Genomic DNA, 21,123 nt, shown 5'->3' on the forward strand with positions numbered 1-21,123 from the left:
TTTCGTCCCGCACGTGCCGGCGTCTTACTGCGCAGTTTGGAACGCGCCATTTTATAGCAGAACTTTTACCTATACCACCCAAGGGTTCTGGCGCGACCGCTGGTGTCAACAGAAAACTCCCGCGAACAAATAAAGGAAGTTACTGGCACCGCCAGGAATCGAAACTCGAACTAGTACAGAAACGCAGCCAGAGCCCGTTGTCATACCGATTGAGCTACACACCCACGCCGAGACGGGGTAGACAGACGGTACACTCACCGAGCACATCTGCTGAATGCCACGTGATAGCGCCACGCGACCTCTCGCGCCGCTGTGCACTCCGCCCACGGCACGTGTAGCGGCCGTGTGCGCGCCTTCCGCATGAACTAGGAGTTATAAAAACTAAAGGAAGCTGACACCAGCGCATAGCCTCGCACCAGCGCATAGCCTCGCCGCCGCCGACGGAGGCGACGAAATCGGCGGCAGAGACGGAGGACAAGTGAGACTGTATAGTACCGGGTTTGAGCTTCCTTTAATTTAGTAAAAAAATAAAGAGTTCCACTCATGTGCTTCACCAACACAACTCAACCAACCACCGTTCATGAATCATGCATTGATTTAACCTTAGCAAAGAAAATCTCGTCGAAGTAATAAATCGTGTGGTTTAGTGCATTTCACTTCACTCTGGTTTCACTATTTGTACAGCCACGTGTGTGAATTCAAATGACATCGCATGGGTAATCGTTGTGGGTGTCGTTTGCAGCTTCGCTTTCCAACCACCTTCACAGGGTGTATTGGCACACATTTTTTATTGCACTGCCACTTTTTCCCGCTTAAAAAAACAAAGCCAACGAACGTTCCTAACTAAATGAACGCGGGAGCTGCCGGTTCATTACGCATATTTTGCCTTAAAGGAGCCATGAAGAGAAAACACAAGTTTGGTTCATTCGAAGCATTGCCTCGTTAGAACCATAACGACACCACTTATAACGCAAACTTCGCTCAAATAAGCTACATAATTAGGAAAAAAGGAAATGACCATGCGACCCACCAGCTCATTTTCCGCAACAGAACCTGTGATGTCACTTGGGAATGCTCTGCGATTGGCGGAGGCCGGCAAAAGCAAACGCATGTTAGGCAGGGCTTACAGTTTGCATAGCGAGCTAAATGCCCGTGAAACATACTGCACATTCTTTTTATGACAAAGAACGGTGGAGTAAACGGTTGAAGGTCCGAACGAACACGCAAGCGTGTGCGCCAATGCGTACGAAACTAGCGCCGGCCGAGCTCGACATCTCGCCGTCGCGCAGACGAATTTTCGGGTTCGAGGCTCTTCGGGGCCAACGAACCGTTCCAGTGGTTCCAGCACGCACAGCCGCGACCTTGCTTCGTATCGTGATCCCTTCACAGGAGGTTGGCCATCATATCGCCAACCAGCAAAGGTAAAAATAGAAACGAGGGGAGTAAGGAACAGCAAGAAGCGACGAGATAGTGCCAGTCGTCGCGTAAGTTTCGAATGGTGTTGGCTTGCTGCTGTCGTTACGAGCTCGTTTCCAGTTTACAACCACTGAAAACTTCAGTTTGTTCGAGTACTTTACAATGAAATTTCGTTGCTGCGTTTTGAAATGCCCATGTAGTACGGGCAAATCGTCGAGGGAGTGCGACATCCCCGCCGGTGAGATCTCCTTTCATGTGCTGCCCAACGACGAACCTCGGCGAAGCAAGTGGCTACGTTTTGTGAACTTTGCAAACGGAGGAGAAAGAGAGCTAAAGGAAGTACGAGTGTGCTAGCTTCATTTCCGAGGAAGTGATTACGGCAGGGACCCTTACGTTAGCTCACTCCTGGGACATGCTGGCGCTCGTCGCCGACTTCGTCAAATCGCTCTGACCTTGGGGAAAAAAATGCCGTAAACACCGCGCATTGACGCTCGTATCTTTCTGGTCGAAGCAGAGAGCTCGCGCGAACGGCTTTCCATACACGACACCGGCCAACTGGCATAAGTGATACTGCTACTGAAATTGAACTATTATTAACCGTAATCAAAATACGGCACATACGCACCAGTCTATATTCGTCCGTCGCGACGGGGCTGACGAGGCAGCGGTGCCGACGGCTGGGCGTTCGTCTGTTGTGGCTATCGCGGAATGGTCGCTTTCCCGTCCACCGCGTATCCCACAACTCTTGCCGCTCGTGCACTTGGAAGCATTGAGCGTTCAAGTGGCGTGAGGTTGTTAAATGCAAGCCCGAGCTCCTCGGCGAGAGTTTTGTTCTCCGGATCAGACGATTCCATGACTAGGGCTGCGGGTGCACTAGGTTTTACTAGTATTTTTAAAATGGCCGCCGTCTCGGTCGACTCCCGCGTGTGGGTGCTATATGGAGTCGACATACTAAGTAACTGTTTCATGGACCGGCTCATGTGACGCCATTGTTCACGTGACGAAATGTGCAATTTTAGCGGGAGATTTAAAATTTTGGCTTAAATTGCCTTATTTCTTAGTGAACAAAGCATCATTTGCTTCCGGGAAAGCGCTTGGGGTACTATGAAACACCTAATCTTTCGAATAAAACAAACTTTTGTTTTCTCTTCATGGCTCCTTTAAATGTACCGCGCCAGCGGTTCACGTATGACTGTATAAACCGCTTTTTTTTTTTCGAAGCTTGTGCGGGACACCGTGACGACGGCTACGCCGTGGGGCTCTACTTGAATGAATTAATTACTTTATTTCTCGTAAAGTTTAAAAAACAGTACGACGGACGATTTGGGGAAAAGTTGCTCGCAGGCAACTTGACCAGCCCAAAAAGCCCGGTAGACACACAGAGCAGCAAGACAGCGGGACAAGAAAGAGAAGTGAAAATAAAAATACAAACAAGAAATCACTAAAACAATGTAATCAAAACAAATTGACATCTTTGTCAACACAGAAATAAAATACAAACAGGAATCACCAGTACAATGTAGGTAAAGAAATTTACACCTTTGTCACCACATAGCAACAGGAAAAACGTGGGAGAAATAAGATTTCAAAAAATACCTAGGAAGAAATACAATCACAGACGAAGTATGCATCACTGCTGAAGGTAAAATGCCAGTAGGTTTGATTGGGATCCAGGATTTACGTTTTGATCAATAAGATAATTTAACTAGGTTGGTAATCTGTGGCGTCGCATTTGTACTCGCTAGTTAGTTCTTGATTGGGTTCGTAATCTCGCTGCGCCACCTGATTTCGGTAGTCGCTTTACATCGAAGATCGCTACAGCGAGCTACGACGACAGGGCGAGCCCCCAAAGTGCTCTGCAATTAAAAACGCCGCGTTCGAAAAGGCTCGAGCACGTGAGAGGTGAACGCAAGCACAAAAAAAGAAAAAACACAACTCCCGCTCATAGAACAATATTGAAAAGGTAGAAGAAAAGATCCCAGGAGAAGGGGCCCAAGAACTGCGAAGGCGGGAACATTGAATTGCCCTGAACAAACCTCGTCAAGAGAGGGGCGAGGTGGAGAGGCGAAGAGCGCGAGGGGCGGTACCAAAGAGCGTTTGAACGGCGCCACAGCATTTGCTCTGTGCAGAGCAGGGCAGGCAGCAGGCGACAGCTTCCCCGTCGAGCGGAACTGCTTCAATTTCTTCAGAGGGGCTCCCCCCTCAGGTTTTGAGGGGGCTGTCTGATCTGGTGCGCAGGGCAGGAGCTCCGCGTACCGACGAGGGAGCGGGCCGGGGAAGAGTCGCGTGGGGAAGCATCACGCTCGCTGTGCTTGGATCCTCACCGCCAGGGAGATTGAACCCTCGAACGGTTCTCCTTGCGCCTCGTACTTCTCGACGCACTCATCATCCTCGAAAACCAGAAACTACGCAGAGAACTCTAATGCCGCGCGCGACTTCATTCTCATCCAGGCATGTAACGGTGAAAGCTTTGCGTTTCGTTGATTCCGACACACCTATTCGTGGGATTCCTTAATTTTTTCGAGCCTGGACATAGCAAGCGACGCACGGACTCTGTGAACTGCAAGCAAAGGTAGACTCACTTCAGCGAGGCCCTGAAGACGGGATGGTCCAAATCAACCAAGCCATTCGCCGCTCTTCGTCGGGTGCATTTGCACCAGCCTAGCTACCTACATTGGAGCAAGGAGACCCGCTCTTTCCAGCCCCTACAGGTGGCGCTGCGGAAAACGGCAATGGCGGACTAGACGGTGATCGGGCCTTCGTAGCCATAGAGTTAATACTACTGACTCTAGAGGAAAAGCTACCCGGCTGGCCCGTGCATTGAAACCGTGCTACACCCGGGCGCTGACATGATGCCACCCTCACAGCGTTGCCCGCTGCCTTTTTGCCTACTAGAGTTGGCGGCAGTAGTCGGTATTCACCTAGTAACCAACGCATTCCATCATGGCAGCCACCGTTGCTGTGAGTGCGCCGTGAAAACTTTGCTGTGCAGAAACGTTGTGTGAAGTTTTTCCTGTGGTAGGTAGTGAACTTTTGTGCCATGCTGCCGCGTTAGATGCAGTTTTCCGTTCTCCGCAACTGAGAAGGGTAGCGCGTAGATTAGCGGGTACTTCGTACGCTCGGAGAGGTAGCTTTTGCGGGTGCGTCAGGGGAGTTCGGTCGTCGCTTCGGAGTTGAGCGGACGTGTTTTTTCGTGCTCCTGTGCTTCGGAGGGGCTTCATTTCGGCGGCCCGTTGCAAGCGCGGGCCGTTGGACGGCGCCCGCCCCGCCCCCCCCCCCCCCCCCCCCCCCCTAGTACCCGTCTCCAAAGCGGTCGGGACCGCCGCAGGCTTCGCTCTTCGTCGCACCATGCTGGCCTCCGCGCTTCACTCTTTTCCCTTCGAGGTTTCTCGTCTCCCGGACGCAGCATTACGCCAGCCAACAGTGTTCGTGGTGTGTTGTGTGCGACGGAATCGACCACAGTGGAACTACTCTTCTCTACTCTTTCCTCACCTTTCTAATCTTTACTTTTCTTTCTCCTATCCTATTTCCCCAACTATTCCCGCGTCCGGACTGTGTTAAATGCAGGTGAGCTCCCATTAGAGCTTAATAATATCCCCAGTCCATTTATTTTCCTGCTTCCTTTAAAAAGAAATCACTTGCCCCTGATTGCTTTTTTCCCCTGATTTTTTTTTCTGGTGGCTTCCCCTGTATTCGCGCATGCGCTGTTTCTGTATATATCATTTGGTGTGTGCTAAAAGTGTTCAGTTGATATGCAGCGCTAGTCCTGTGTAGTCTTTTCTTTGTTGTCCCGTCTGTACAGCGCTATTTTAACATGTTTCACACGCCTCCCCCCCTGTATGCGTCAGCTGATTGTTTTCGCAATCTATTGAGGTGCTCTTTACAGCTACTTGCTGTTCTAGCGAATGGAAGTTGAAACTGGACAACGCTTCCAAGAAATGCATGTAAATGGAAATCGTATTTGTGACTGCACTTTATGCTAAACAAACATGCTTTCTGTGCCTGTTCCTGTGCCTGTCTACGAGGCCCCTGCAGCACGTGTGTCAACTTTTTTCTCCAGTTGAAATGCTTTTAGGTAGTGGCCCTAGCATTGGCTTAGATTCAATAACCGTGAAATACCCAAGCCTAATATTACTAAGTTATGCGCATCAAGAAACTCTCTCAAGAGATTTTCCGTTTTTCTAGGTACGCTTAGAAGATTTGTCATTGATTGTATGCTTGGGGACGTCACACAAGGTACATGATTAATGTTGTCAGGTTACATTAGGTCGCAATAATTCTATTTAATAGCAGCTTAAACAAAATCTCGACAAAAGCAAACCAGAGACTAGAAGACACCATGTAGAACGCGCATTTCCATTCTGGGTTTGTGGAACTATAGCTTTCAGCACTTCCGACTACAAAGAAAGTAGTGCAAGTGTTCATTAGTCGCTGCAGGGCTCTTTACCTTTTAAAATTTCATGCCCCCTCTCGCAGAATAAAGAAAGAGGAAAATTGTGTGAGGAACTCACTATTTACCGCAAAGCTATGGCAGGTTTAAAGCCAATAAACAGACAGGGTTAAAAGCCAAAAAACCTTTTTGAAGAAAAAACAATTTCATGAGAAAAAACCTAAGCACTGGAGAAGAGGAGAAGAACGAAATAAACAAATACAAGCAGAGGCAGCATAAAAGAGCAAAAAATGAACAAAGCAAATGCAATTCTACGAGGCAGTTAGTCACGAAAGCTCCCACGAAGGAGCAGACACTTCAGGAGAAATTTTTGAAAATTAGAAATTATGTACCCTATTTACATTATGTACACAGAAAATCAGACATATTTCTGTGGTTTTAGACAAGATGGAGCTGAAGTAGCCAAATCAGTTCTTGCCTTGAAGAAGCAGATTGCAGGGATTAAGAGAGAAAAACAGTCACAGGTGCTTTAGGGGTGTTACCAGCATGCAGCATCGTTCATTTGCCCATTTTGTCATGTTGCCTGCTTCTTTTATGCCTATCTTTTTTTCACCCATGGTGCTGTCTTTGTACTGGCCATTTCCACGTCATGTTTTTTTTTCTCCCGAATTTTTTCTCTTTTATTTTATGCCAGTCCTTTCCTTTCCTTTCAAGTTTCCTGTTCCCATTTCCACATGTAGCACAGCCAGCTGGACAGTTCTTTCCTTGGTTAACCTCCGTAGCTTTTTTCTACAGCTTCTTCCTTTCTTTGAAGTCGCACATTAGGTCATCTTAGCCTTGCTCTTACCATCACAAACTTCCCTAAAGGTCTGGTGGTATTACTGGTGGTGAAATAAAATTTGTTGGATAAGAATTGCTTGTACATATGACCCTCTTGCTTTTTCTGTGTTTATTTTTGCTTCTGATACACGGACTGATAGCACTGCGATGGCCCATTATTTTTGATGAAAATAATGCTGATGACCACAATCTGAATGAGCATTAGCCAGAACTTTCATAATCAGCTACAGCATTACTGGAACCCAGCTTCGGTAATGCAACTTCGTCATCATCCTTGTTGCTGTGGGCACGCTGGAAGGGAAGCGTGGAAATTCTGCATCCCGGTCCACCGCGGCTGTGGTAATTCCAAGCTTATGCGTTACCCGAGGATTCACACTAGACCACAAGACAACTTCTACTGCCACTGAGTTGGTTGCCATACGGGAGGCGATTCGTTTAGTCTCCCGTGAATCACCTCAAGCTTGGACCCTGTTTTGTGATTCCAAGCCAGCACTCCAGGTCCTCAACGGAGTTATGAGGCAAGGACCCTATTATGCCCTTGCTGCGGAAGTACTCGAATTATGCTCATTGGCACTGCAACAAGGACATGTCCTCACCATTCAGTGGGTACCAGGCCATTGCGGGCTAGCTGGTAACGACTGGGCTGACCAGGAGGCAAAGAAGGTTTCTGCAAATGCAGATGTTGTACGTCTGCCCTTCGCAAGGACGGACACGACCGCCCTTCTGTTTACCATTCTCCGCCACGCCTCGGCGAATCACTGGTCCCACCCTGACAATCGTCATAGAAGATTACACCGCCTGGACCCCGACTGCAAGTTTCGGTTACCTCCTGGTATTCAGCGAAACTACGCCACGCTGTTTCACCGACTACGGCTTGGCGTAGCTTTTACCCGTCGCTACAAGCACCTCATTGGCTTTACGAGTGACCCCGACTGTGAGACATGCCATGTACCAGAGACTATTTCGCATGTTCTCTGCCACTGTCCACGCTATGCGCAACCTCGAGAACAATTAGTGAGAACATTGGCCCGTTTGGACTGTCGTGTGGTGTCGGAGGAAGTGCTGCTGGGACCTTGGCCAGACGCAAAGCGTTCCTACAGTGCATTTAAAGCTGTGCTGACATTTCTGCGCAGCAGCGGCCTCTCAGAGATATTGTAGTTGAGGCCCGTCCGGCTGAACTTTAACACATACACCGTATCGGTATAGGCATCTTCTATACATAGCCCTTCATTTATTTCTCCGCCATCTTCATCTCTCTCGTCCTCTATCCACACTCTTTCCTCCACTTTCCCTTCCCACACACAGAATAGCTGGCCAGATATACTACCGTCAGGCCGACCTTTCTGTGTTTATTTCATTTCAATAAAATTCCTCTCTCTCTCTACGAGGTCTGGTGTGGCACCTTTGTGGCCACCGGTTTGATGTTGGCATAAATGAGAAGGCTGTGCTACACATATCGAATTCCTTCGTTCTATCGCATTCGCATATCGCATTCCTTCCTTTTATCTAGTGTGTACAGCTGAAGAACGTCTCCAGATGGCCCTGGCTAAACCGATACGTGCAGATGTAACTGTCGCAAATAATAAAATTGAGAGTTCAATTTATTGTCGGCTTTCTTAATGGCTGCCATATGCAATGCACATTAAGTGTCTGAATACTCTATATTAGCCATTGATAGTCTCATGCTAGGCAGTCTGATTCACCTGCTATAGTTATGTTTGGCAGCTGTTTCAAAATTTACCACTATGATTGAACTAATGAGCGGCAATAACAATTTATAGGTGCACTCAAATTAATTTACTTTTCAAGGGAGACGTATATCCTTCGTCGACTTCGCCTTGCACAAAATACATGACGGTCCCATCGCGACCCAAGAAAGCGCATATGTGTGTTACCTCAACATGCTTCCTAGGCGGTTTCTGTTGACACAGATTTCCGGCCGAACCCGCAGGCATTTCAGGCAAAACCGCCTGCAGGCGGGGTGGTCCTGATAATTGGGCGTGAACAGAAATGGCTGTTTCCGTTCATTGGCGAAGGCACCCAGGGAAGGACAGAATAATTTTTCTTAACGCCCCACCACACGGGTGCCCATCTCACATGAACGAAGTTTACTCCTCCCCCACCTCCTCTGTGCAGGTATATACATGGACCATATGAGAGCAGAGATGCAAGTATACGTAATTAAACAACGTCGCTGATCCGCCGAATTTAAGAAATGTGTCATGCAAAGCATCAAATATATTCTCGAAAATTTCAGATTGCGTGTTTCAGCGATCGAAGGAGCATGCACCAATCGCACACACCCATACAGGAGATTTCTGCACCTACATTCGGGATTACCTTTCGGCTTCGCCTTGTCCTCCTCTAGAAAACCACCTTATCATGCAAATAAAGTTACCATTATTATTGTTAGTTGGCGGTTGTTTTATCTCTGACTCAAGTAAAACACCGTTCAGTGAAAGTATAACAGCACCCGTAAGCAAGAGCCTAGTTATACGCTAGGCATGGTGAAATGGTTCGTACATTTTTTTGTTTTTAATTTACGAATCATATACGATTAAAAGGAGCCGATCTGCCCAGACATGTTTCGCGTAACATGATATGACCGGCTGACGGCGAGTTCGAATCGGCAGCAGCCACTACGGACATGTACAGAAGGGGTCCTTGAAGATAGGCGGCGGCGGCGGCTTTATTCCGTATCGTGGGCAGTCTTCGCAAGCGTGTCTTCGCAAGCAACGAAGTGACACAGCAGACACGAAGGCGTGTTAGAGTGAACCTTTGTAAAGTAGCCCCACACGACTGACGCTCCTCACAATACACCGAAACTGAAGTTGGCGCCTCAGCCCGACGTCTTCTTTTTGCTTATAATTTCATTTATTTTTGTTCGTCAAGCATGAATACTTCAAGAAAACTAATAAAAAGTATACAAACTCGTAAAGAAACTCAGTTATTGCCATAAGAGTTGCCTAATTTTAGCTTAGGGCCCTAAATTTGTGCTTCATTTTCAAGAAAAATTGTTAGCCATATCTTCAACTACTGATCTGGCAACTACAGCGTGGCATCATGGCGGCATCCATGTTTGGACACATTTTTGAGCCAGCTTTACCCGCCTGTTCGTAGCAGCATGTGCGCCCGCCAGCGTCAGTAACGACGTAAAACACCCGTGCAAACGTCGCTGATTACGAAACAACATTCGATTCGTTTCAGGGTGTCTGCTACGGCGTAAAAAGCGCTGCGTGCGAGGCAATCCGCTGTGCATGGCTCAGGCCGCACTGAAAGGGTTTGAGAACAATCCCGCCTCATTGGGCAAACAACCTGCCACACATTGTGCAACGCCAAGTTTTGGGACATTGTTGCAGTGTACGTCCTCGCAGTGCACGTGTTACTTTAGGCGTGTTCATTTCCGTGTGTACATACTAAGCAGAAGCCCATGCGCGGGCGATATGTGCGTATTGCGGTGTTTTGCTTGGGTGTCGTATAACCTAGATGTGACTTTGGGCAGTAAAACCGCAAAGACGAGGCTCCTATTACGTCGTATCAAGTGGTATACAAACGAACGTGTTAGGATTATATATGAAAAAAAAATGTAAGTCTACGTGTGATATTGAAGCGTACATGAAAATACAGGCAGTACTTTACAGGAGCGCTTTTGGCTTGTCATAATTCATTTAAGAGAACTCTCCTGGCTTAAATTACGTTATGTTGATTTGACTGCAGCTAAGATTTTTAGGTGAGTCAATGCTTATTACCAAAACGAAAACGGGGGCTACCAAATGCATTCAAGAGCTCGCGTTTGAACTACCAGACTCAGTTACTATATTGTCATTGCTAAAACATCTTGCTTCGACATAATTATTTATATATTCAGTCATTAATCAATAAACGCAAACCCACGTTTGCTTCTCGCCTTCGCGTTCAAAAAGTTTTCATTTGTTCCTTAATTGAAAATAAAAGCAAGCGGATCGGACAGCCTCTGCTACTTATACGCTTGAAAGCAGTGGAATTGAGCCATTTTAACCACTTATAAGCGAAGATCGGTTGACACATTATGCGGCAGTGAATGTAAATAGTATCCGAAAAAGACGGTCACAAGGTTATACAAAGAGCCTGCAAAATCGGCGCCCTCACAGCAAAGAACAATTAAATGTGGCAGCCGTAATTCAGTGAAGAATAATTTCAGCACCGTACGCGCGGGTGGGCCGAAAGACTTCCGTTTTTCCCCGCAGCAGACACCGATAAGCCCCAAAACTCTTTCATTTGACCGCAGTTTCTATAGCTTCAAGAAAGTTTAGAGAGTATGAACGCTCGTTCAGCCTACATTTTCCGATTATTTACACGGCACTGTCGATTACTATACTTGCGATTAATATTTCCCTTTCGCTTCTGCGAGCCAGCACGGATGCCGCCGGCCGCCTCCGCCGGAGCGACCGGTCCGCCGATCACCGTCTCCCGGCTTCGGACAAATTCCGCGCGGCGTCACTAGCGCCGCTGAAACGAGCGAATTAGGTCGACACACGAACCCTTTGAGATTACGCCGTTAAAATCATGGCAGACGCTTTAGAACCGCACGGTCAGTGCTCTGAAATCGCACCGACAAGGAGCGGGAAAGTGAAATGCCGGAAGTACGAGACAGGCACACCGCTACCGATACCGGGCAGTGACAGACTCGGGTTTCCCCAGGAACCTCGCAGCATCCGCCTCATAGCGGCGTAGTGCCGAACGAAGCAAAGCGCACGCCACGCGGTCACTCTCAGGGGCGGCGTCCTCCGCCAACCGGGAGAGAAAAAACGCATAATAGTGAAGGAAAAAGCTATCTAGCCATGTGCATCAACCTAATAACGTTCGCGACTTCCGGCGAACAACAACAACAAAAAAATTGGCCGCGTATCTGCTCCTTTCGTTGCAAATGTCGTCAAAAGACGATAGTCTTTGTAGAAATTTGCCAAGTAAATGCCTCCCTTCGCTTTCCCGCTCACCTCTCATGCTGTTCCTCTTGCGTCGCGCTCCTCCCAAGGTAAAGACGCCAACGGTTTGCTTAAATCATTTTAAATTTCCCGCGTTCCACTGCTCCGAACCGGGTGTCTCGATGCCAACGCTGCCGTACAGCGAAGACGCGCGTGAATCGAGGCGCCCTATTTCAACGTTTATAGAACCGCGTTTCCCTGCTCCACGTGCGTTGCAATCAGAACGTGGAACCTATCTAGTGGAACCTTTCGTAACTGTTGCCGGTTGATTTCTTAAAATGGCGCCAGAAGCTATAGTGGCGCGGGCGCCAGCAGGCGACGGCAGTGTGAATTTTTTTTTTCTGCAGTTGATGAAGTATTTAATTTCGCAAAAGTCAAGCATGTTTGATTTTTAATAAAGGAACACTGCAAATATCACTTCTGTATTAATTTGTTGTCTTATATTTGCGTAATGTCTCGTTCTTCTTCAACAATGTTGACATGTATGAACATTACACCGGACTTAGACGGGTAGATTTAGCTGTTTAGCTGTGACTATATAAGACTATTGCGCAGGCATTGTTTTACCTTGGCCGGGTGGCTGAATCGAGTCACAGACAGCAGGCTACGTATGCAGTGGCCCTTGCTTTCCTTCTTCAGACAACACCTCGTGACCTTTTTGGAAGGCGAGTTGGCCCTTTTGGGTGAGGAAGAGTTTCTGCGACATTGGTCTACCCGGTGTATTGAGGTTTCGAACAAAAGGGTTATTATTCATGCCAGTTTTCCAGACTTGTGTCCTTAGGGATTTTCGTTGTAACAATTGATTTTGGTGTTAGAATTGAGTGTTAGTGCGGTACAGTACCCGTTGTGACATAAAACCAACCCTGTTTTGTATATTGCTGCATTCTTTTTGTTTTTGTATAATTGTATTGTTTTGTATTGTTTTTGTATAATGTTTTTGTATAATTGTTTTCCTCGCATGTTAATCTTTTGGTTGTAAGCAACTCTAAATTGTTTGTATGTTAATCTTTTGTCTACAATCAACTTGAAACTGTTTATGTGTTTCTGTAAGTGTCTGTAACTGGCAGCTTTTGCGCTCTATTAGTTTGTAGCAACTGGCGCTGCACTTGTTTAATTGTTTCTGGTTGTTACGTTGTATCATTGATACCAGGATTTTTTGATAATAAATTTATCCTTTCAAGACAGACAGACGGACAGACAGACAGACCAAAATTTCTGGGTTTAAGTAGCCCAAGAAAGACTATCGTCTTTAAAAAATAAGGTACGGGTACGAATGCAGCGACAGAGCAGAGGACACCGAACGCCACTCGGCGAAAGCAGCGTTCCCCGATCCCTGCCCCGATCACTCCATACAATACTCGGATACAAGTCAAGAAAAGAGGGACGTAGCCCAATCCACCACTTCCAGCCAATGGTGTCGCTCTATCAAGGTGACGTCGCGGCCGACCGCCGTGCACCTGCAGGCAGCGCTCGGAGTCCAGCCTTTCTGAGTGAGTCCGCGCCGAAAAGTAGTTCTTCAGGACGCCTTCATTTTGAGCCGAGATAAGAACCTTAGCTAAAAATTCTTTATTTGCCAATATAATGCAAGGCGTGAAAGATCTTATTCGTCAGGCGGAGTAGTGAGTTTCAATTTTACTGCTGATGGTAAATTTCTGCTCTTCCGGGTTTTCCCTCAACCGCTTGCTTCTGGTTTTATGCATTCAACACCACCTAGACTTCTAGGTGGTGTTGATGCATTGCCTGTTCCCTTTTCCGGTTTGGAGCCCGAAGAAGTCGCGTCTGAGTGCGCGTTATCGTTCTCGACTGAGGATTGTGGTGCGTTCCCATCCACGCCATGCCGATGGTACAAGAAAAACTCCCACCTCCCCTCGCGGGAACCCCTGTGTAGATGCGACGCATAGGCGGAGCGGCGAAGGGACCGCGTTTTATAGCGCGCATAACGTTGAGGGGACTGCGTAAGCCGGTCCCAGTCGATGACGACGTTGGCGTACTTGTAAAGCGGCGTGGACTCTAGGTGTTTGAGCCAAGCGTGGATGTTGCTTCGCCGGAGAACGGCACACCGGTTATATGCGCAGCGCGCCCGAAGGAGAGGAAACCGCGGAAGAGAGTACTGCACATGCGCCGGCCCCAGCGCGTCTGCCGCGGCTATGACGCAACACAATCCAACACAATCCACTTTAATCCAATCCAATCCAAATCCAAGCCAAGCCAAGCCAATCCAGTCGAATCCAATCCAATGCCCCTCGGGAGAGAGTGTTCGCTATCGGAGAGGAGAGGGGGTGAGCGGCGGAGAGCGCAGCTGGCGCGGCGAGGAGAATGGGGGAGGGGTGGACAACGCCGACGACAACGACGACGACGACGCCGGAAGGACAAGGCGAGTGAATCAGATGCTCTGCATCTAAAAATTGGGCCCATCTCCCCACGAGGGGGGACTCGAGTAAATGCGTCGCGTAGGGGGTGGGTGTATTGCGTTAACGTTAGTGTTTGGGGGGTGGTGGTGGGCTGGTAGTGAATGTGTTAACAATTATTGCTTATTACTATTAATTATTATTATTTCTTTCATATATTAATTATTACTTTCGTGATTTTGCGACTCGAGTCCCCCTTCGTGGAGAGATGGGCCCAATTTTTCTTTTTTTTTGTGACGCAAGAAGTGAAGGCAAGGAGTAGGTTGTTGTAAGTCGTTATTTATTTGTTGCTGTTGTCGTTGTATTGGACGCTGAGAACGACGGCTTCGTGGTCGCTAAAGTGCACTGTTAAGGGGTCTTTAAGCAGTGGTCGTGCGTTGCAGCAACTGGTGAAGACGAGATCGATGCAACTGCTGCCGTGTATGAGCAGCTTCTTGGCGTAGTTTGAATGAGTCAAGGATATAAGGCGCGTTCGTACCCTTTGATTCTGTGTCGCTTTTGTGGCGCAGTGGGAAGAGCACCATGTACCTCGCGTTCCGCCCACAGGGTCGTGGGATCGAAACCAGGCGCCGATAGCTATTATTTTTTTTTATATAGTGAAGGGGGAGGGGTGCGGACCTGTTGTTGAGAGCGACGTGGGTAGCGTGATGCGGGAGAGGAGGAGTGGGGGAGAGGGCGCACCTGCGCGCTGAGCTGTTGCGGACGGACGGCGGGCGCTACATGTGAGTTAAAGAAATGCTCTGCATTTAAAACAAAAACGCCGTGCCATCTGCAGCTGCGGGCGCGAGATGATCCGGAACGCGTACGTTCGCTTGTAGCATCTACACCCAGACCGCAGCGTTGAAGAAACGGTCGTGACAATGCGCGTCCTTGGAATAAGCGTGAGTTTGGTGATGGACGTGAAGAAGGAGATAAAAAATAACGATGGCAATCTTGTGACGCCCTCCCGAAAGTGCCCGCGAAGCAGACGACGCACAGAAGTGTACGACGACTTCACGAAGTGCGCATTGCGGTGGTCCGTGCATCGCCTTTTTCGCCGCAATGGGATCCCGACAGTGAAGGCAATTGCTGCGGATGTCAACGCTAGCGGCGATGTTACTCCTCTCAAGCCATGGACTGTGCGCCGGCTGCTGAATGACACCGGGTTCAGGTATGAGAAGAGGGGCCGGAACTCGCTGCTGATCGAGCGGCACTCAGCTCCTCAGCCTTGTGGCCTCTGTTAAGACACGGTAAACCAGGTATCGTACTGACGGTGCAGCTGAAAGGACAGGATGTATTCGGGAGCCCTGCCATTGTGAGCTCAGTCCTATTGAGCGCATACGGGCACAGATGAGGTGATGCGTCGCAGCAAGAAATGACACATTTAAGCTGGCAGATGTACAGGGAAGAAGTTGCCAAGGTAACAGCTCAGCACTGGGCAAACACTGTTCAGCATGTGATCAGCATTGAAACAAAGTTCAGAGGAGACGGTGGAGCAAGTGCGCATGTTCAACCTATTATACTACATCTGGGTGAAGACAAGGGACTCCGACAGTGACCTATCTGCTATCGAGTCCCTTCACGATGTGTGGGGCTGCGACCTATTCGCCAGTGCCGCCTTTGCTTCGTTCAGTTAGTGTGGAGTGCGGCGTTTAGCTTAAATACCTGTGTTTCCATAGCTGCAGAAGCAAGAAACTCCCCCAGACAGCAGAGAAGACCAGATATGCTGTTTGTGTGGTTTATAACTGAGCAGCCTGTGTGTGGTGCGTAACTTGCTGAGGGTTTGCAAGGTCCACTTATGAGATCAGCGGCCAGGCGCCCGGGCTGCGCGTGAGAACCCGCCACTCTGTCTGGTGGCTCAGCACTGTAGACTCTACGCTGCAGCCGTCGCCAATTCGTGACGGCGCGCACGGGAGACGGATTGTATGGCCCACCGCATACCACGGGGATAATCCCCCATTGAGAAAGCACACGGCGCCACCGGATTCCTAGAATCGTTGACTTGACGCGCGGAGGTGGTGGAATTACCGGCGTCCAAGCGCGCGCCGCGCGAGACAAGATTGTTAACGCGCCCCGGCCGGCACAGTACACTGTCGCCGCCTTTCGCTCTCACCCCGAGGGGTCACGCGCACCTGCTCGTCCGCGAGCATGCCGTTGACCCAAAGATGGCGGCGCCTCATTGAATATACCGTGGCGTGCTGAGTGACAGCTGTCTACGTGAATTTGGGCACTCCCTTACGTGTGTACGAACGCTACAGGGGCGTTCCCGAGAGAGGGTGATCTCGAGGTTTTATAAGGCCGAACTTGGCCGTTGGAAATCGCTCTTGTCTGAGCGCCGAGCTGGGCAGTTCCCAGCGGGACAAGGAGTCTCGACCGTTGAAACTAGGTTGGGATTTGTGAGCCCCCTAGGATAAAGGTTAGGATCGCGTCGGAAGTTTAGGGTGCAGCGCCGTACCGGGCAACTAGACGGATCCTGCGGCGAGACAGGGTCTCGGCCGTCGTTTCTCAAGCGGTTTGTGTACGCTCCGAGAATAGGAGAGTTAGACGAAGTTGTTGAGCTCGAGTGATTTGTGCGCACTCGGAGCTAGCGTCTAGCTGAAGTTCGAAGTTTTTCTTTTCATTACTTATGTACCCAGTTATCCTACTGTAAATAGCTGTATATAAACCTTCGTTTCACTTAATAAACCCCAACGCCTCGAGTTCGTCCATTCGACCGCCATCTCCAAGAACTTCAACACCATCGCCCTGCCAGCCTCTTGCCAAATCAACCGGAGCCCGGGCGATTGGGTTCATGATCGACACCGGACTTCGGGGAAACGAACCATAACCATCTTTACTGGTTGATTGCTTTGACATGTAGCTATGAGAATCAGAAGAGACCATTGCAATGTTTGGTTTGTAATCTCATTTGCCATTACTCAGTGTTGTCTGCTGTGTCGTAGACTCAACAGTGATCTTCCAGTATAACAGTGAGGGCGGCAGAAGCTTTTTCAACAATCGGGTTACGACCTCATTTGCTGTAGTGAACGGAGCGGTGTGTTGTGTGGTGCACACAACCCATTCCGAAAGTAGGCGCGCATGTTCCAACTTTTAGTACGGTCCTGGGGTTAGAACTCTGCTGACGCTGATTTTAACTTTTTGACGTGCCCTTCCGCACATATGTGAACTGAACAAAAATGTATAAATGCTAGGTTCTTTATCTCCTAAAACGGTCCCAGATTAAATCTCCCACGAGATACCGGGAAAGGAGATTGAAATAGGCCGGCACGAGCGCACAGTTTGTTCCCCTCAAAACGGGGTATGATAGCTAAGGCACTGACCAATCACAAAATGTTCTCCTACACAATATCTGTGAACACCGTTGTGAATTTACGTCCAGAACTGTTGCGTTTTGCGCAAGCACTTGAACGTGCCGCGCATACGAAACGAAACGGTCCGGCGGCGCGCTCAGCGGGAGTCGCTCACTAATGGCGGCTGAGAGATGCGGGCGAGGAGGAAAGCGCGCGCTGAGGGGTATAATGTGTGTGCGCGCGCATCCACAAATTTCAGGGACTTGTATAAAATCCGCGTAATTCATGGCTGCAAAACATACCAAACACGACTGAGGTGCCCCTGTTCTGATCGCGAACGAAAAAAAAACAAAAAAACGACAGCGTCGCAGCTCGGCGCAGTTCACAAACGCGTGTTGCAGTGGACCGGCACTGACAAGGGACATTCTACCCGTCCATTACTGTAGGAAACGAACGAAACGTTGCTGCGGCCATTCATGCATCCACATCCACTCTCGCAGCCTGGCAGGACGACGGAATTGCAAAGCGCGTATCCGTTGCGTGGGAAGTGCCGGCCGACTCGCTGCTTGGGCAAAGTAAGAAAAAGGTTGCGCCTTTCCGAATTTAATCACGAGCTTAGCCAGGCTCCATCTGTAGTTGAATTGGCCCACCACTCGCCCGAACTGCCGCTGCGACGCCATGTGCTTGACGACGCGCGCGCTTCGCGCTTCCGCCCGGGCAACGAGAGCGGATCGGGCCAAGAACGCTTTTTTCTTTTCCATCGGGTCGGCACGCACGCTGCGAACTCTGAGTAGTACAAGTGCTCGCGGAACAGAGCGGGAAGAGCCACGCAAGCAGCGTTTCTCGCGACAGATAAGGGCAAATCCATTTAGTGCAGCGCAATGACCCCCCCTTCCGCGAGCGCCGTCCCGATCAAAGGTCGCCCCGGAGTGCCTGCTGCTCGCAGGCCGGCCAGCCAAGTGTGCTACGAGCGCGTCGCGGGGCGGCACTGGCGCTCGCGTCGCGCGCAACTGACCCGGAGGACGACAAGGGTGGATTACGGGTCGGCGAAGAGCCACGGCTTCGCGTCCACCCGCGCCCCCGGGTCACCGCGCTGAGTTTTCGCCAGCGGAGATCCTTCGCTGGGATCGAAGCCTTCGCGCCCGCCCACTGCCGGTCGTGCGTCACGCAGGCGTTGCAGCGGCGGGATCCCGGAGTTGTCTCGCGGGAGGGGGGACGTCCTAGGGGAGAGAGACGCGAAGGAGCCTCGCCGCATCCTTTGCGGGAACCGCAGCCTCACTGTTTCAGCGAACTGGGTTGAGTTTTTCAGTCTGCCTTCACGCAGCAAGCGTTCGCAAAACCCGCGAGTAGAGCCTCCCTTCGTTCAGCAGACGCTGCGCACACCGCACCGAGGCCTCGCCTAATTTTTCAGCAGATAGCCTGTTTCGCTTAATTAAAGCAACGATATCTGTAGCGGCGGCGTGTACGGCGACGGCACGATGCCCTCGCAAAGACTTGTGTTCAGTCACGTTACTAAAGGGGCCTCATGCGGTCACAGTGCAACAAGCCGGTACGGCCATGGAAGGAACGTGCATGCGCGCACAGTTCGTCCCGTGGGCACGTGGGGCGAACGGCCCTCGAGCTTCCTTCCGCCTCTCGCGCGCGCGGAGAGACGCACCGAGCTTCGCAAAGCAGAGAGGAGAAACGCAGACCACGGGATTAAAATAGGCGTCGCGAGGAGACGGGAAGCCGCGGTAGGGGCCGCGCCGCGATAGTTACCGGCGATTAGCCGGGCTTTTGTTCAGTTTTCGGCGCTCGCTTCGCTGCACGGTCCGCATGGCCTGCAAACCCTGAATCCGGCCCGGCGGAGGAAGACGGAAGCCGAACAGCTCCCCGCTGGGAGGATGAGGGGGAGGGAGAGACGCGGCCACGGTGGCGACCTTTCCGCGCAGGTTGGACCGGCGAGCGTGGGACCGGGCGACAGAGCACGGATTCCCGCTTCAGCGCGGCATGCAAGGCCGCGCGAGTTGTTTTGCCCTCGCGTCGGCGCCTCTAATCGGCAAGCATTGGGGCTCGCCAATGGCACCCATTTCGCCGAAGGAGAGAGGATCGCCCAATGTGCTTCACGAAGCCCCCTGACCTGGCGAGCGCCTGTTATTCCACGGTGCTCGCAGGTTCCGCAGTGGCCACTACACTGTGCCTGGGCACCGTGGCAAGAGGCTCTCTACACTGCCTGGGTGTTCACCGAGGGCCGGTCAGCGGCAGTATGTGCGACACTCAGCACTCGGCCCTTGTGTCATGTGTTCGAAATTGGGGTTGACGCCAAACGGGAGCAGCAGGGGAACCGGCCGAGAGACTAGTCTGAGCGGCAGTGGCCTGGCCAACCTCTTCGAGTGCCGTTACTATTAGGCCTGGCCGCATTAACGTTGAGCCCAGCGACGTGCCAGCAGCGTCAGACTGTCGACCTGCGGACGCCGGACGGCAGGCCTCGAAGTGTCACGTCGGGGCTGCAGCCGCAGCCACACCGCCGACGCGTTTTCGCAGAAACACGACGATGCGCCATCCTGACCGTGCGCTGACCAGCGGTCGCTCAGCCGCTGCACTGGTCGGGGACGTCCTGCACAGCGCCCCTGCAGTGCGCTGTGCTTCCAAGACCAGCCACGAGCTGTGCCGTGCGGTGCGTTGACCTCGTACACCATGCGGGTCCCCAGACAAGCCGTTCCTGCCGGGTTTGCCAGTGTCAACTAAGTTAAAGCCCGCGACGACAGCCACCCGTTCTTGACTCAGCCCTGAAAAGTTGTGCCTGAGCACGACTGAAGGTACTTCGGTGTCTGTTAGGGACGAGTATACAGGCGTGGCGCAGACTGCGACAGAAGGCGAGCATTCCGCCAATGGTGCCCACACATCGCACAGCCACGGTGGCGTTGCCCTCTGCGATGACGAAGGTGGATGACCGGCGACGCACCCGACGGCGGGCACACGCGTGACGCTGCAGAATTTAGGCTAACGGCACGGCCAAATACTCCTCCCGAGCGTTGACGGCGGTCTTCCCTGAGAAAGACGCGTGCACTCGTATTCTAACTCTACTGACCCCGAAAGGGGTGCCGATCGACAATTATGTAACCCGCTATGTAACGTGTGAGCTACCATCTGGCCTACTCTAATAACACCCAAGAGATGAGGCGTACAAGCTGCAAATCGCGTTTTGAACGGCGTGCGACTTTCGTGGTGACCGCGTGCTAATAGGTGGTGTACGCATGATTTTCCGCCGAAGGGGGGGGGGGGGGGGGGGGGGGTACACATAAAATATGAAAAAAGACAATAAAAACGTGCTCTTAAAAATGGCCGCATCTGAAGCTCTGCGTGCTTCCTCAGCACGGTTGGAATACAAGGGATTCCGAGTTCCCGTTTTTGTTTGAATGTGTGTGCCTGTGTTCATGCGGGCGTACGCTTTGTCCACACATTTCAATGTACTTTTACATGTATTTCGCGACATTTGTTTTCTCCAATAGGATGCGTCAATTGGAATGCTTAGAACATGGGTGGTTGCAGATGCCTGAACTCTTTCATGGTTGGATAATTGTAGGGTTTAACGCGCCGACGCAACGCAGGCGATGAGGCGCGCCGTAGTGGAGGGCTCCGGATTAATTTGGACCACCTGGGGATCTTTAACGTGCGCCGAAATCTCGTACACACGGGCGTTTTTGCTTTTCGCCCCCATCATAAGAGCGGCCATCGCGGCCGGGAATCGAACCCGCGACCTCGTGCTCAGCAGCGCAACGCCTTATCCACCGAGCCACCGCGGCGGGTTTTTCATGATCCCTCTCTTCGTGCTTGCGAATGTACCCTACCGCAAT

General features: G+C 50.7%; 1 protein-coding gene across 5 annotated transcripts in view; it reads right to left on the reverse strand.

The window, feature by feature from the left end:
* Rols (zinc-RING finger and ankyrin repeat domain-containing protein rolling pebbles) overlaps window positions 1–21,123 on the reverse strand; it is a 403,382-nt gene that overhangs the window by 349,631 nt on the left and 32,628 nt on the right. The gene's annotated exons all lie outside the window — the stretch shown is intronic.

This window comes from Haemaphysalis longicornis, unplaced genomic scaffold, assembly GCF_048455015.1.
Source record: "Haemaphysalis longicornis isolate Haplotype H1 unplaced genomic scaffold, Haemaphysalis longicornis Haplotype H1 scaffold_4, whole genome shotgun sequence".
Taxonomy (NCBI): domain Eukaryota; kingdom Metazoa; phylum Arthropoda; class Arachnida; order Ixodida; family Ixodidae; genus Haemaphysalis; species Haemaphysalis longicornis.